This window comes from Talpa occidentalis, unplaced genomic scaffold (assembly GCF_014898055.3).
Source record: "Talpa occidentalis isolate TD23 unplaced genomic scaffold, MPIMG_talOcc4v2.1 talOcc4.16, whole genome shotgun sequence".
Classification (NCBI taxonomy): Eukaryota; Metazoa; Chordata; class Mammalia; order Eulipotyphla; family Talpidae; genus Talpa; species Talpa occidentalis.
In genome coordinates this window covers 72,260,995-72,278,178 of record NW_023601653.1, presented here as the reverse complement: position 1 = coordinate 72,278,178, position 17,184 = coordinate 72,260,995, and the positions used below count along the sequence as shown (strand labels likewise).

The 17,184-nt window shown below is 50.2% G+C and overlaps 1 protein-coding gene across 1 annotated transcript in view; it reads right to left on the bottom strand.

Annotated features, from left to right (window-relative positions):
- The window catches only part of TSPAN11 (tetraspanin 11), a 59,047-nt gene extending 44,426 nt beyond the window's left edge, over positions 1 to 14,621 (bottom strand). The window contains exon 1 of the mRNA XM_037514537.2: positions 14,566 to 14,621. The gene's annotated coding sequence lies outside the window, so the exon portion shown is untranslated. The remainder of the gene's footprint in view (positions 1 to 14,565) is intronic.
- Between the last annotated feature and the right edge of the window lie 2,563 nt (positions 14,622 to 17,184).

The window sequence follows — 17,184 nt, the reverse complement described above, 5'->3', positions numbered from 1 at the left end:
CAACTCCATGCATCAATAGTCTGCCCAGCTCAGGCTGGCCCTGGCGATGGCCCCTTCCATTCACTAAGTCAGTATCTCCCTCACCCAGCCACCCTTAGTTCCTCATCTTAGTGAGGGACACTGCTGGCCACTGACTGTCCAGTTCACAACCTTCAGGACTATGGTCAACTCGTCCCTCTTCCCACCCCAACATGTAGCACTTCACCAATGTGAAGCGCCCCTTAATCCACCCCTTGTCATTGGTCTCACTGCTGCTGCCCTGCCCTAGCGCCCTCATCTGTCACTGCAGTGGTCTGGTGGCTGTTTGTGTATCTATTTCCCCTCTGAGATTAACTAATTAATTAATCGATTAATTCACTGAACATCGGAGGCCTCCCTATGTGGCACACTGCGTACTAGACACTGGAGATTAAAAACAAAAAGGATGCAGAAAAGAAGGGAAGGAGACAATCCCTGACCTCCAAGAGCTCACAGCTAGTGGGGACAGAGGCAGTGTCATCATGCAACACCGGGCATGAAGTTCAGAGGAAGCTGTGCAGGGGTGGGAGGTTGGGAGGGAGCAGTGGCTGGCGTGTTTAAGGGGGAATTCCTCAAAGGAGTTGAGCATGCAGGTGTATGCGGGGCTCATGATTTTGAACTTTATTATGTAGTAAGTGAAGGCACCACTGGACTTTTGGATCCAGGGAATGACAGAGTTAGAGTCACTCCTTAAGAGGGTAAATTAAATAAACCCAAATGGTTTAGCAAGTTAGAAGACCTGCTGGGGCTGGAAAATAAACATTCATTTAAGTGAATTATAAAAATATCCTGTGGAGCCCGGGCCTCTGAAGGGAGAACCAGGCCATGGGGGAAACCTAGGGGGAGTCAGCTGAGGATGAGGCCCGCTCGCTGGCAGTCCAGGCTCGGGATGTCTACTGTGCAGGTGGACCCAGTCAGGGGGCCCAGGAGGCCCATGGAGAGAAGTGAAACCCGCAACCCAGCCGGGAAAATCGCCCCCTCTGAGCAAGAGCACAGGGTTTGAATTTTAACACGCTGAGTCTCAAACACACCTTCAGAAAAGAACAACGCATTACCCAATATACAAACTGCTCCCGCTAAAACCAGCTTAATTACAGTGAAGAATGCAGTCTATAATTTTTCCCACACGCAGAGATGGATCTATATTATAATTTCCCCGATCTTCCTGAATGAATGGATGATTTCCACGGAGAAAAGGCTCTTGTCTTCACCCGAGAGCAGACACACGCCCGAAGCCCAGTTCAGGAGGGGGCTAGCCTCAGGGAAGGCTGGAGCGGGTGGAAGGGGGACTGGGCTGGCAGAGTGTCCTCCTGGAGCCCCGGAAAGAGGCAGGCACTGAGGGGCATCCTCCCAGTGATTCCTAGAGAAAGGGGCAGGAATTGCCAAGGCCAAGCTAGGGATGCTGGTTCTGCACTGGGTGTGGTATTTATAGAGGCACCAGCAGAGGGAGTGTCAGCTGCCCCCTGGCTCACTTGATCTCCCCGCCCCCCACCCCCAGCCACCACTCAACCAGAGCTGGCACCACAAAGTTCCCACTCTCCACCTCCACGACGTCAGCACGCAGGCGTCAGCATTTTCAATCCTTCGTTGCATATCATCACCCCCTGCATGTTCACGGTCAAAATGAGCAAAGGCGGGTGGGGGCTGCAGGGGTCGAGGTCACATAGACTCACAAGATATTTTTAGAGCTGAACACCATCTCCAAGGTCACCTGAGAAAGTCTTTATTTTATAGATGGTTGAACTTCTGCTCAATCTCTCAATCCCTCCTTTCTTTGATGTGGCAAATACACATAACACAAATTTTTTTCATGTGACTATTTTAAAGTGTTCATTCAGTGGCAATCATCGCCACTGTCTAGTTCCAGACCTTTTTCATCACCCCAAATGGAAATCTTACACCATTAAGCAGTCACTCCACATTCCTTCTGGCCTCAGCTCCTGGAAACCACCAATCTGCTTTCTGTTTCCATGGATGGCCTATTCTGAATATTTCATATCCATGGAATCACACACTATGCGGTTTTCTCACTCAGCATGTTTTCAAGGCTCACTCACATTCAAGCACACATCAATGCTCCCCTCCTTTTTGTGGCTGAGTAATATTCCATTATCTAGCTATACCACCTGCTGCTCATCTGTCCCTGTTGATGGACATTTGGGCTGTTTCCACTCTTGGCTGTAATGAACAGAGCTGCAGGGAACATTCCAGCAGGGTTTTAGTTTGGTCGCCTGTTTTCAATTCCTTTGGGAGTGGAACTGCTGGGTGGCACAGGAACACTACGTTAAACTTACTGAGCCATCGCTCAACTATTTTCCAGAATCCTGCCTCATTTTTTGAAGATGGGGTCTTCCCTGGGCAAAGGGGAGCAGCTCCACTGAGCAGCCACTTGTGCCAGCAAGAGACCTGCTAATTCTGTCTTCTTCAGGCTTCAGCTCACTGGTTACTTACTGAAACGATGTCAATAATAATGATAATAATGATATACTTATTATAATTGTTCTCACAGTAACTTAGAGGTAGGCCCCCTTAGGATCCTCATTTCACAGTTGAGGAAACCTATTCGAGGACCCTCAGCCTTGTCTGAATGACAAATCCCTCTTATCATCAGCTCCCATGCTGCACCCAAGCAGCCTTACCAGTCCTTCCCCTGAGACAGCCTGGCAGATCCTCCTGCCCAGGCTCTGGTGCCTGCCTCCCAGGAACACGTCCTACTTTGCTTCCTGCCAGGCCACTGCATGAGGCTGGGCTGCTGTCCAGTTTCTGTTATGCACCAGGCTTCTCTGATTTGTGCCCAGCTCCAACTTGATGATGAGAGTCACCTTTGCCCAAGAGGCTCCTGGCAAAGCTGAGCCAGCTCTGTGCCCTCAGCTTGGGCCCCAGGGACAGCGGGGGCATGAGGACCAGGCTCTGCTCCTTCCTCTCTCCCTAAATATCTGGTCAAAAATAGCTCTCCAGACCTCATGCTCAGCCAGGGAGGCTGAGGATGGCTGGGTGTTTGGAAGCTCACCCAGGTCTCAGAGTCTGAGGCCTTGTGCCTATGGGGAGGGTAGACACGGCCTACTCCAGACAGGCAGCCAGCTGTGTCCTCTCTGGTCAGTTCTGCTCCCATCCCCAGCCCCCAAGTGCAGAGTTAGGATGGAAGCATCTGAAGTAGGTCTTCCCTGTCACCCCAACATCTACCCACGGATGGTCTGGTCAACATCCAGGGGCTAGTGCCTTGTAGAACTCTGAGAAGGCCAGAAGGCTGGGGACTGGGACTCTGAGACAAAAGCCACAGTTCCCCAACGCCGAGACTCTCCATGCACACGGGCATCTCACCCCAGGGGCCAGGCATTATGTCACCGTGGGTGTGAGAAGAGAAGGGGTAAGACATGGTTCCTCAGCAGTCTAAGCTCCTAGGAGACACTGGGGAATCAGGTCCTGGAATACAGAGTCCCAGTGACACTGCTACCCCCTCCCCCAGGGCGGGGCCCCCAGCAGACTCCCCAGAGCAGTCCTTTCCCCCAGAGTCACGACGGGGTGGCCATTTGGTAGCCCTGCCAACCTCTGGAAGGTGGTCGGGGAAGGTGCTGTTGGGAGCTGCAGAGCTTTAAGGAAGAGGCCTTGGGGGCAGGGCTTCTGCACAATTCTGATGCTCTTTGGGGTCTGCTTTTCTCCCTGCCAACACCCCCAGTGCCAGGAAGAGGGAACCAGGGCTGAAGGGGAAAGTGAACTGGTTCTCAGACAGTGGGTTTGGGCTATCACATATGGGGAGGGGGCATTATGCCGCCGTTTTCAGCTGTGTGACCTTGAGTAGGTCATCCACTATATCCCCCCCTGCCAATGGTGATGAGAATGAGGACCCCCAAGAATGACCGTGGAGGGCAGTGAGTCCCTGTCCTATCACACAGCAGCAGCAGCAGCAGCTGCCGCCTCCATGGAGGGGACGATGCTCTGTGCTTGGCAGGACTGGCCAGGCCAGGCAGATGCAGGAGAGCGGCTCTGCGGTGGAGGGAGAATGCAGATGTTTTCACGTTACCTGGCCCGTAAGGACACTCAGAGCCTGCATGCTGGGAATCACTAAGATACACGCTTCCCTTCCTGGCAAAAGAAATGGGGAAAAAATGCCCGGATGACACAAAAACTCATCTCCTTTCCCAGAGAGGAGGATTTGTACACTTTCTCATTTGCATTCATAGTGCCTGCCTTGTCTCGGGAGCAGGATACATCAGTGGCTTAGCAGTAAGCCTCAAAGGCCGTGCCATCCAAGCGGTGCAACTTGAGGGCTCCAGAATTGTATGAAAAAGGTTACCATGGACGTGCTGGGCCTCCGTCGATTTTAGCAGATCCCCAAAGGGGTTGATGACCTCTCCCCACAAAAAGGTTAAGTTTCCTTTTGGGGATGGTAGAGCCAAGCTTAGACGATCAGCTCCCAAGAGCAGGGCTCAGAGAAAGAGCTGAGGCTAGGGGCCAGGGGGCCTGGGTATCTGGGTTCAGCCTGCCTCCCACCCACCCCACAGGCTGATCTATCTATGCGCTTGCATGTGAGGGGGAAGGAGCCAAGACTCATGCATCCAAATTTAAATTCCAATTTTCACTTTGGGACTTGGATGTAAATCTGTTAGGTCTTAAGTCCAGAAGATGATGTAATTTATTGAAGAGAGTTTGGAAGCTGCTAAGCTCCCTGATAAATAAACCATGTTTCTTCATCCCAGGTCTGTGAAAACATATTTTCTAGGGACGTAGAATCCCCTTGGAAGGTATTAGAATCTTCTCCCTGCAGGAGAGCCAAACACATATACACTTGTCTTTTTAAAGATACTTGACCTTTCTGGGCAAGGAAATAATGTACTCACATGGCAACTAACCAGCAACCCCCACACCGTTATCCTAATTCTTTCCCAAAAAGAGGAAGAACTTTAGTTGCATGGATTATAGAGGGAGGATGTTATAGAAACGGACTTGGCATCAGCACACCTAGGATTGCTCACACTGGCATCCTGACCATGCACTAATTTCATCATCACCCTGATCATCACCACCCATTGTTCTCCAGGTCTGGAAAGGCGCCCGCATAGCCGGGATGAGAAGATGAAGAAGAAACCTTAGCTTATCAGTTCACTCCTCCATTTCAGCCAGAGACACCCAGAGATTGGATGCCATGTCTCCATTCTCATCCAGCAAGGCCGAGAAGAGCTGGGGCTTGAAATCTCACACCCACATCTGTTCTCAGTCCAGTGTTGTGGTGGGGGGAGGGGGTGGCCATGCCAATGGCCATGACCTCTGAGTCCCCGCTGCCTCTAGTTCTACCCATGGCCAACAGTACTAGGGCATCAGGAGTCAGTGAGCACATGGTGTTCTGAGGATGTGAAGAGCACTGAGAGGAAGTCTCATGACTAGTGACGGTGAAGATAACATGCAATGTATAAGAGTCATATACTGCTGGGATGGCTCATTTCCAAATGAAGAAAGGAGAACTCAAGGACCCAGCCAGCTCTGTCGGAAGCACCTGCATTCTTGACAGCCCAAAGGAATCATTCTCTCTGCCCCTTGAATGCTTTCTGAGATGACACATCAGCAATCCAACCTTTGGGTGGGATGGGTCCCGCCAAGGACACATAGGATACTGGGAAGAGCTTCGAGAGCTGGGAACACGTACTTGATGTGTTTTCACATCAAGTGAAATGCCACGTCATGCTTGATCGTGGGTAAGCTTCCCGGGCTCTACCCCCACCAATTTTGAGGCCAGACATCATGGGGTTTGGATCTTAGCTCTGCCAACTGTTAGCTGTGGGATTTGGGAAGGTCTTTACCATTCCCAACTGCAAAATGGAGCAACAGCATTGAGTATCTAGGGCTGTGACAATTACAGGAGATAGTGTCTGTTAAAGCCCCATACTGTGCCTGGCATGTGGAAAGCTGGCAATAGATGATAATTCTTAAGGTTAGATTACTGGAGGGAAGGCAATGGGACAAAGCATTCTGCAGAATCTGTGGTTCCAGAGAGAACTGGGGGAACAGAATTCATTAATCAATGATGAGGTGAAGGTCAACAGTACAGGTTTCCTACTTCCTCGGTGTGTACAATGCTTAGTTAAATGATTTCCAGATAGTTCAGAAGTCGTGCTCAAATCCCTGCATGTATCAAATAGGCACCTTCTGTGAGTTTATAAACCAAGAACAAACAGACATGCAGACATGAAAAATAGAGCCCAAACTTAAAATTATTAATGACAACATTTCTAGGGAAGAATTCATTACTGCCTGTGGCACTCCAGTTGCTGCACCTCCAGGGGGCTCAGCTGGGTGTAAAATAACAATGTCGGTTAATTCCAGCCTTGAAATAACGTTGCTGTCCCCCACCCCTTGCCAGCTGCTTCCTTGCCTCCTGCTCTCTCCACCCAACCCACAGTGACCTTTGTCAGCAATGAAGCCCCGTCTCAGAGTACTGCTCTCAAATTCAGGGTGACCAGATGCTGGAGGGATTGTTGAAATATATTTGGCTGGGCCCATTCCCAGAGTTTCTGAGTTAGGGGGTCTGGGTGGGATCTGAGGGCTTGCATTTTTCTCCAGCTGGGCGATGTGTATGTTCCAGGTCCCGGACCCCACTTTGAGACAACTGCTACAGGGCAGTGCTTTGTACCTCACTGTGCTAGAACCAACTGAGGAATGAAAAGACCCTGATTCCTAGGCTGTACCCCAGGTGAATTAAACTGGAACCTCAGAGGGTGGCCTCCAAGAGACCCTGGATAGGGGAAGCTTCCCTCTAGTCGCTGTGCCATGCAGTACCTTGGGTTTGCAGAGCCTGTGAGTGAGGGCTTAGCAAACCCTGGCTTCTGTACAGGACCATTTGGCCCATATTTGAGGCTTTGGGGGGACCACATAGTTTTGGCTGTATATTCTTCCTCCCCTGCCTTTGTTTGTTTCAACTCTTGGAATATGTCAAACCCACTCTTAGCTTGCAGATCAGACAAAACAGTTTGCAGACCCTGAGAAAATAGCTATTCGCACAACTATCAACTCTAATGATAGAAACAGTTTCTCACAACTAGCATTATATGTGCAATCAATTAAAACCTAATAAATTAAGCCCCAACCGAAAGGAATGAAGGTAGAATGTGAATGTGGCCTTTCTCTACTAAACTTTTATGACTGTTACCCAGATCTCCTTTGTCCAGTTTTCCTTTCTATGTTAAAATAGAATATTGGGTGGGCAGGGGAAGTTTCTGGTCACCCTCCTTTTCCAGTTCACTGTTTGAGCACTTGCTTCCTAGCCCTTGCTTGGAACTTGAGGTTCTGGCCTAAAGCTCTTAGCTCTCTGTTCAGTGCTATCAGGAAGTGTTGAGGGCCTCCTTCCTATTTTATTCTCTCTGGGTAAAGGACTTCTAGTCCTGGCTTCCTGTCTTGCTCTCTCTCCACTGAGAGAGGCCTGATTTCTGCAAAAAAGCACCTCAACTCTGGAGTCGCACAAAATTCACAGGGCCCCTCCCTTTTGCTTGTGCCTCTCTTCCCTCCAACACAGAGAGCACCAGCTCCCTTGGTAACTAAGCCACTGCCCTCCAACCCAGCTCACCTGCTCCGCTTGGTATACAATACAAAGGACTCCACAGTAGCAGGCTTGAGCGCTCCTAGAAGCTTTTTGCTTTCCAATCTGCTTCAAATCTCAGACAAAATAGACAAGATCCATCTCTAATTCTATCCTCTGTTCTTTTCTTTGGGGCCTTTTAAATGCACCAGAACCCATTAGTAAAAGACCTCAGCTGACTTGAAAAAAATGTATATGATGTAATGCAGAAGGGTGGAGGCTGCATAAGGCAATGGACACTCCCACCATTTCCCAAAGATGGAAATGCCTCACTGGAATCTGATGGCACATGAATAGACCACTGTTTATAGGATTTTGTTCTGCATTGACTGGGCCTCCATCCAAAAATGTGGTCCAAATGGGAAGCCTAGGGTTGAGGTGGCTGGCTTCATGCATGAGCAGCCTGGCAGTGCTCACGTGATCCCACGTGCTTGGCTTCAAGCTCTGCTGCTGACATCTTGGAATTCTTCATGTTTTTATCTTTGAACTTGTGTTTGGTAAGCAAATCCAGTGGAATAGTAGACATGAATGGGAGTCGAGGACACAATGTGTGTGTTCACTCCTTGCTGCTCACTTGATCTAGCACCCACGACATACCATCAGAACTCCAGGGTACCCTTGATGCATGGAGCTCAGAAAGGCTCAGAGCAGATGCAAGGTGAGGAGTTACCTCTATGACAGAGCAAGCAGCGTTGACAGTCCTGGGGGCCAGGCTCTCTGTTGGAACCAGAGCTTGGTTCAAGTGCAGAAAGCAAGCTATGAATTCTAAGAAGTAAGACTGAGCAAGAAACCTGTACCATCCAGTCCTTTCCCATGCACATTACTTTCTGCATTAGTCAACCACTTACCCTGAAATTGATGACACACAGGAAAGTTCTTTTTCCTTTCAGGCCTTCCTCTACTATTAGGCTAGAGGCAGAGGTTGCTAGAATGTGTTTGCATCAAGCAAGAAGTGAACTAAAAATGGCTGAGATGCTTTTGTGTATACTCTTCCCATGGTTTTGGTACCATTTTTTGGTACACCCAATTCATATTTCATAATCTACATGTACACATGTCTATTTTGGTACACCCAATTTGGTACATTTTTGGTACACCCAATTCATATTTCATAACCTATATGTATACATGTATTACATTACATATCTATTACAAAATAGACATGTGTACATATAGGTTATGAAATATGAATTGGGTGATTTTGGTGATTCTACCTATGGGCTAAATGCATTTTAAATGGGCACAGCATGATATAAAAAGGCATGGTAAAATACTAATAATTCACAACCATGCTAATAACTTAAAAGACAATTTTTTTTTCCCTTAGGATGTCATTAAATAGCAAATAAAGACATATCATGACAAGCCAAGAAAGAGGCCATGGAAGAAAGGAAAAAGCTTTATATTTTAGTACTTTTTTTTTTTTTTTATTATTTTTTTTTAATCTTTTTTATTTATTTATTTTTATTTTTATTTTTTTTTTTTAATAGAGGCATGTTTTATTTATTTATTTATTTTGTTTGTTTGTTTTGTTTATACATGCACTGGGTACAGTCAGAAGCGCGGGAGGGTGAGAGAATTCACCAGAGCCAGAGCGGAGAACAGAACAGGCAGACTGACGAAGTACACTGCTGAGGGGAGCAGTGGGCAGCAGGAGAGGTCTGCGCGCCATGTGGGATCCTCCCCCGGTGGCCGGGGAGCAGCCGGGGATCGAACCGGCGCCGCAGAGGCCGCGGGCAGCTTCGCAACCCAGCGCTCTACCACTGCGCCACCGGGGAGGCCCTATATTTTAGTACTTTTAATGGTACTTTTCCCTGTTTTTCTGAACACATTTTTCATTTTGCATAGGATCCTGCAAATTCATAGCTGGCCCTGGTTGAGAGGCTTCTTGAAGCTCAGAATCAGTGATGACTAGTAAGCTCTTTCCTGAAATATCCATCCAATGGACATTTATTTGACTTCAACTGTTTGCCAAGCTTTGTGCTAGTTTCCAGGGATAAAAAGTCAATAAAAAGAATTTCTCTCTTCAAGTAGAGGTGAAGAATACAATTCTGAAACCAGGGCACAGGACCTTGTCCAGATGTCAGAACCCTAACACAGAGAATGGGGCTCAGACAGAGAAATCTCTTGTCGATATTTCAAGAACACTTAGAGAAACTGAGACCTTTACCTGTCCAAAAGGCTTCATAGTCCGGCTTCCCCACCTACCTGATCAAACAGCATAAGGTCATGTCTTTCTTTTTATTTAATCTGTTCAGATCTCAGGCAAACTGGACAGCACCAGCCCATCCCATCCTTGGCTCTTTTCTCTTCTGAGTCTTCAAACACAAGATGCTAACAGAATCTCTGTTAGCAAATTACATAAACTAATTTAAAAAAAGGATTTATCTTTTTGGCGCTGATGCCCTTAAAAGTGTGCTCAGAAATCATAAACAGTGGGAAAACCGCAGGCCTCTGGGTTCTTGGCTGTGGAAGCTCTACCATCGGTTGCAAACACTACAGTTTTATTTTCTTAACTTACTTTTTCCCCATCCGTCTTTATATTCCCCCCTTTGATCCTGTCTCCCTTCCACTCCCTTTTAATCTCAGAAACCTCTCTTGGTTTACTGGTGTCTGCAAGTTTGTAAAAATATTTTACTCTTCAGTCATCTCCTTTGTAAATGTCCAATTATCTGCCTTTGTCTTCTGACTTGCTTTGGACACAAAATGCCCTCAAGCGCCTTCCATTTTGCTGTAAATGGGAACATTTCATCTTTCCTCTGGCTGAACAGCACTCCATTGTATGGACATACCTCACCTTAATCTAATCCTCTCTCAGCACTTAGGTTGATAAACTGATCTTTGAAAAAATGCAAATGACATAAAGCAGGAAGGTGGACACCTGATAATAAAATTAATAGCAGCTATATGGCTTTGGTTGTTTCTGATAGGTTTTTAAAAAAAAAAAAAGACAAGGCTGAAGACCAGTGTGGGGGATCCCCTGATATCATCAAAAAGTCAGGGAACTACTTCAAAACAGATCAGCAAGCCACCAGGACAATTTTTCTTACATTTCCCGAGCTTCTGTAACTTCTTCAATTCCTCGATGCTTGGCATTTCACAGTAAAGCTCCTTAAGCCTTTCGGAAGGGCCATGTGCTTATATAGGGAGAGGGAAATTCAGGAAGTGTCCAAATATAACTGCCCTCTCCCCCCACCCCTTCCAGAGTTGTTTATAGGGAGCAGAAAGGCATCTGGAAGAGAAAAGGGTTGCTTGGCTGACCTGGGGGCATAATTTGCAGAATAAGCAGGGGAGTCGGTGTTGGGACACAAGGGCATGGCACCCCCAGCCATCCACCCCCTTTCTGGCCATGAGCCCTGTCTCAAACTGTCCAGCCCCGTCAGCAGACGGGGTGCTCTGCGTGCCTCAGTGAGCTTAGCTTTGCAGACTCAACTCAGGCACCAGCTAGGAGTCAGATCATGCACTTGGTTTCCAAAGAAGTAAAAGGAAGCTCAGTGAGGTCACATAACACACAGGGAGGCGGGCAGAGCCGGGAGTTGGGCCTGGCCTGTCTGACCCCAGCGCTGGGCTCTCTGCCATGCAGGCGGCCTGTCACTCTTGCTCACAGTGGCACTTGCTTGTCTTCTTCCCCGAGCTCCAGGGGCAGACGTGACCTACACTCCGCTGCCTTCCCATCTCTTGCTGGGAGGGAGCTCCATCTTCTTCCTCAACTGGATACTTGGAGGCTGGGGGCTGGTTCTTGATGTATTTGTTCAGGCCTGGGGTCAAGGCTCACAGCAGGCCCCCCTCTGCACTGCCCTGCAGTGTGTGGTCTCATTAGTGTAAATCTGCTGGAGCTGGGGACCACAAGAGCGAGCCAGAGTGGCGGACAAGCACAAAGGTGGACGTTCCAAAGCAATGAGCACAGCCTTCTGCACCCCATCTCTACTTCCACATGTCCACCGCCTCCCTCCTGAGCCTCTGGCCCCAAAAGATGGAGAGCCGTGGCTACACTGTCTCTGCCCTCTCAGGACTTAGCAAAGGGAGTGGTTGATACACCCCGTGGCAAAACCCAGCACAGTGCTGGACACAGGAGTCCCCGCACTGCTATCTGCCATGGATTTACAGGAGGAGGTGATGTGAGGGAATGTTTCACATGGAGCTGACATGCTGCTGAGAATACAGGGTGCAGTGTTCTGGCTCAGAGTCACTCATACAGAAGGTTTCTCTCCACTGCCAAGTGCTCAAGAAAAACTGCACTGAATGGACATCTATCTACTGGGGAGGAGGCACATCTGGGCAGATTGCCTGGGAACGCACCCAAGTGGGGACAATGGCAGACATGTTCACCCTAAGTAGACAGCTCTCAGCTATCAGTGTGGGCTCCTCAGCTTTGCAGGTATCCAGCTGTTCCTCCAGGTCTGGGCTGGTCTGCCAGTGGATCAGAGCTTCCCATACTACTTAGGCAAATCATGTTCAGATTAACCTTGAGCAAAAGTGCAGAAAATGCAACCACCCATTTGATGGATCTGGCAAACACGGTGTGTGGCATAACCACCCATGTGTCTGAATCGCTGCCCCTGGCTCTCCTTGAGGGTCGAGTGGCAAGACTGCATGTCTAACGTGGAGTTGCCAGGCCCCTGTGAATGTTTGGAGACAGTGGTTTTCTGGTTCTATTAGAGTGGGAGTTCCCTTTCTTCAGGGGAAATCCTACCTGGAAACCAACATGCAACTAAGCAGATTAACTCCAAGCTGCTGGTGTGAGCACCTGCCAGTGGGGCTTGGTTGGTCCTCAAAAACTCCTAGAAGCTTAATTTGAGAAGGAGGCAGCCATCCCCCTTCTTAAGCTATCTACTCACCGATACAACTTTTCTAAAGCACCTACTATGTTCTCGGAGCAGGTAACAGGACAAAGGAGGCCCTGATAGCACAAGCTCAGTGTGGAAGGATGAGACAAAGGTGAATTCAGAGGGTGGTATGTGCTGGAAAGGAAACTGATTAGGGCCGTGGGACCGTGGCCAGGAGGTGGCTACTTTAGATAGGGGATCAGGAAAGGCCTCTCCATGGAAGTGAAACTTGAGCTGAGACCAGAAGGTAATCTGGAAAGATGCCCTATTTTGAGCAAGGAGGAAGTTGACCCAAAGAGGTGAAGTGAGGTGCCCCATGTCACAGGGTGGGTAGGGAGTCAAGCCAGGACTTGACCAGTTTCCTGGCTCCCAAGCCAGGGTTCTTTCCTTCCACAATGTTACTAAACAGCTACTATGTGCAGAGGAGGTTTAGTGACAGGTGACACACCCTGCTGTTCAGGGCTTCAGTCTTGACCCCTTCCCAGCCCAACTTGGTGGGTCCACTTTGGTCCTGGGTCTGGGGGCTCTGAAACCCAGAAGACAGAATCCTGCCGTTGACATCCTAGACCCAGACCTTGTTTGAAGCTTCTTCCTCTCCTAGTTCCCTGGCTGCAAACTGTGGAAAGTACTTCTTACTGTTTCCATTGGCAGCGTGAAGACAGAGACAAGATGACGGGGTATAAGGCCTCCCAGCTTCCCCTGGAGGAAGGTTCTCTGAAAATCAAGCTCTTCAAAGCTACCATTTAAAGACCACCCAGGCCAGTTTCCTCCTGTGTTGCAGAAGGTGCTCACACAGAAACTACTGTACTACAAGCCTGCACATACTTTCCACACCAAGGGTCCAAATCCTGGCTGGGGGCAGACATTCCCAGCCGCAGGCAAATGACTCCCCCAAAACTAGACAGCTCCAGGGCGCCCCCCCCCTCCGCCACCAAGCACTCCCAGAACCTCTGACTTAGCCCAGCATGTGCCCTTTGCCCTTGGAGTCCCACTGCTATTAAAGCACTTTCCCAGGTACTAGCTAACCAGAGCCTCCAGCCACTTCAGGAGGAAGGCAGGTCCCCCTGCACACTGAGCCACTGAGCTCTGCTAAAGACACAGTGACAAGCAGTAAGTCTGACTCAAGTTCAGGTCTCCAGACTCCAACTGGAGCTTCTCCTACTGGAATCCAGCGGCCCACAGATTAAACACTGACTATCCAGGCTGGCCCAACACCACCCCAAGTCTCTCCCTCACCTTCTACCTCTACCTTATGCCCCAAAGGTACTTAATTTTTCCAGAAGCTGCCTCTTCTCCCCACACCACCCCTGACTCACTGTGTGTGTCCACCAGCTGGAGACCTCTGTCCCACCTACTCCAGACACTCAGCAGGTTACACCCAGGAGGTGCTCCTCCGCCCTCATCCCTTTCCTATCCTCCGCCAGTGCACACCCAGGAACACAGCACATACCACTGGTAGAAACAATATAGCCCGGAAACTTCCACACTATTCTTTCCATACCCCGCCGGCCAAGGGCAGGTGCAGGAAGGGCAGGCATGCACAGGTGAGGCTGCCCGCAGGCCTGAGTTGGCACAAATACACAGATGTGCCTGGGGACTCGCTGGACAGCCCCGCCGTGGCGGACAGATCTGCTGCGAACAACCCCGTGCACACACTGCAATCGCCAGCTGCCAGGATCCAGCGAACCCCTTCTTGCCGGAGGAACCCAGCCAAGGACTGCACAATTCTAGCCAGGCTTACTCTGGACCCGTCACCTCCCGAGAATGCATAAAAGGCAGCTACTGGAAACCCAGGGTGGACATTTTGAAGCGGGACAGACAAGCACTGAGCTCGCTGCGCGGGACAGGGCATTCAGGGGCCCAGAGTCCTCTCCCCAGGCCCCCGCGCAGAGAGCAGACCCGGGCAGGCGCCCCTCACGGGCACCCCAGCGCGCGCACCAGCACCCAGAGCGCCCGGGGGTAGGGGAGGGTCCTCGCCCCGACTCCTAATCCACAGTCAGCCCTGCCGTCCCGGTAAGGCCACAGGCGCGAGCGGCGGGGGATGTGGGGGCGCCTCCTTCCCGCGGAAGCAGCGACCGGCGGGCCTCGCCGGCCCCCCCTCCCCGCGCGCCCCGGCCCGCCGCCCCCCGCCCCGCGCGCGCCCGCCGCACTCACCCGGCTCCAGACGCGGCGGCCGGAGCCCGAGCCTCCCGGGCACCAGGCGCCCCTCGCCGCAGCCCCGCCGGGAAGGGGTCAGGGTGCGGGAGCCCGACGCCCGGCCCAGCGCCCCGGGCACTTCCTGCAGCCCGGCGCCTCCCCCGGCCCGCCTCCCCGCGCAGCGCCCACCCGCCCTCCTCGCCCCTCCGGATCCCGCTCCCCTCTCCGGCGGGCGGGCCGCCTCGCCCAGGGGCCCGGGGCCGCGGGCTCTTTGTTTGGAGTCGCCTTTCTTCCATTCAGAGCACAGAGAGCGCTTTAAGTCGGAGCTGGGGCAGCTGTGCGGTTGCCCGGGGGATCCTCGGGAAGAGGGGGCTGGGGTGCAGCCAGGGGCTTGCAAGCCTTTTTGTCCCTCCTTACCCCACTCCACCCCCAGCTCCGCGCCTCCCATCACTCCCCGCTTCTGACGTCTCTCGGGCCCCCTAGTTAGGCTCCCAGAGGAAGGGGAAGTCCACAGGGTCCCGGGAGAAGCCCACTGGGGGCGGGCAGGAGCATTAGGGCGCCTTTCCATTACAAAGAGCCTCCCCTCTCCCTTCTCCCCAGACCTGGAAGATGCCCCTCATTGCCCTGTCCTGCCGACAGCCTGCAGACCTTCAGCTGTGCATCTCCTGGGCCCTGGGACAGGCAAGATCTCTTCTTAGACTTGAGAAAAAAGGAAGAGCAAGGGAGTTCATCTGTCCCAGCCCTGGCGAGAGCAGGTGCAAAGTGCCTATAAATGGCTCTGTTGGAACAGTGGGGCCCGCATTACCTGCTATTTCCCAGAGCAACAAAGGCCTGTGCTTATCCAACCATGTTCTTTTGAAACTTGACTGCAGTGAACAAGGTTACCCATTGACCAGGCTGTTAGGTCAGGGAAACCACTGGAGGAAAGGCCAGCTGACCAGAAGCACCTGCCTTCTACTTCCCCGAGGCTGCCAAGAAAGGACTGACAAAGGGGAGTAGGTGAGGGTCTAGGAAGGAGGTGGTTGCTACAGTCCCAGGGAGAGGGACACCCGAAGTGGGGGCCAGGATGAATGCGCAAGATGCAGGGGGGTGGTTGTTCTGCAGAACTTGCTGTAGGTGGTGAGGAAGGAGGGGTAGGAAGGGGCAATGAGGACGTCTAAGGAAGACTTTGCCCTGTCTTAATTATTAGGGGGAAAGGATGTCCTAAAGCTAATTCCATACAGGCTTTGTGGACTCCACCCCCACCCCAGGCCAAAGCCAAAGACACTGGGAACTCCAAATCCCATCACCACCAAAGGGAAGGTGGCTGGGACCTGAGGCTGGGGTTAAGCAGCCAGGTGGATATAAAGGCAGACACGTGGGCTTTGGGGGATCCCCCATTTTGGTCTCCGCCAGCTCGCAGCGTCCAGCCAGCTCTGAGAGTGACTTTGGGTTTCCAGGTCGGCGGATCGGGTAGGACGCATTAAAGACTTTATTTCCCTATTTTCTCCCTGAGTTGTACATTTTCCTTATTTCCTTTTCCCTTGTAAATAAACCTTTTAGTAACCTTTTGTGTGTGTCTGTAGTGGAGTATTCATAAGTCCCTGTTAAGTGCGGGTGAGGACCCACAGCCAGGAACCCATTCAATATCGGGGCTGCCCTATAACATTTTGACAGGGATTCTCAGGAAAAGAGAAAAGATGGAGAAGTGGAACAAGAGGAGGGATAGTAGTAGAGAGAATATGGGTTTTCAGAAGACAATACAGGACTGGGACAGATGAACTCGCTTGCTCTTCCTTTTTTCTCAAGTCTAAGAAGAGATCTTGCCTGTCCCAGGGCCCAGGAGATGCACAGCTGAAGGTCTGCAGAAGGGGGAGTGTGAGGTGGGTGGGGTAAGAATGTGGGGTGTGAGGCTACTAAAGTGAGTAATATTAAAACAGTAATGGGGCTTTTGGTGGTAGGCATGGTGAGGTGACACATGCTTGTAGGGTGTGAGCCTATATACCCTTAGACATATAGAGTGTTGTAAATTGACGTTACCTCAATAATCATAATGAAAATCATAATGTAAAATGACGTTACCTCCAGAAATTAGGAAAGAGAGGCCTGGATCACGTCCCAGAGCAATCTTTTAGCAATATGAGAGGGCAAGTGGTCAGTGAATCTCTAGACCAGAATATCCCCTTTCAGCACTATCCCAACTAAAGCTCAACACAGGGAGTAAAAGCAATAGAAATATAATATGCAATTTAAAATTTCCCAGTAGCCACATTTAAAAATGTGAGAAGAAAAACAGGTGAATTGAATTTTAATGAATCACTTTATGTAACACAATATATCTAAAATATGATCATTTCAACTTGCATCAAAATAAAAATTGATGAGCTGTTTTGCATCTTCCTTCTAAGTCTTCCACTCTGGTGTATGTTTTACACTCACAGCACATTTATGGACAGACACAAGCTTTTCACTGGAAATACCTGTATTTAGATTTCATAGCATTTATGGTTGAAAAAGTAGATTTATAAGCCTCACTGGCTCCATGCATACTCACGCTTACCAAAAATGCAACCCAGTGATCACTTTTTAAATTTGCATTCAAGTCAATGAAAATTAATTGAAATTAAAAAATGTAGCCCTTTTGTGACACTTAGCACA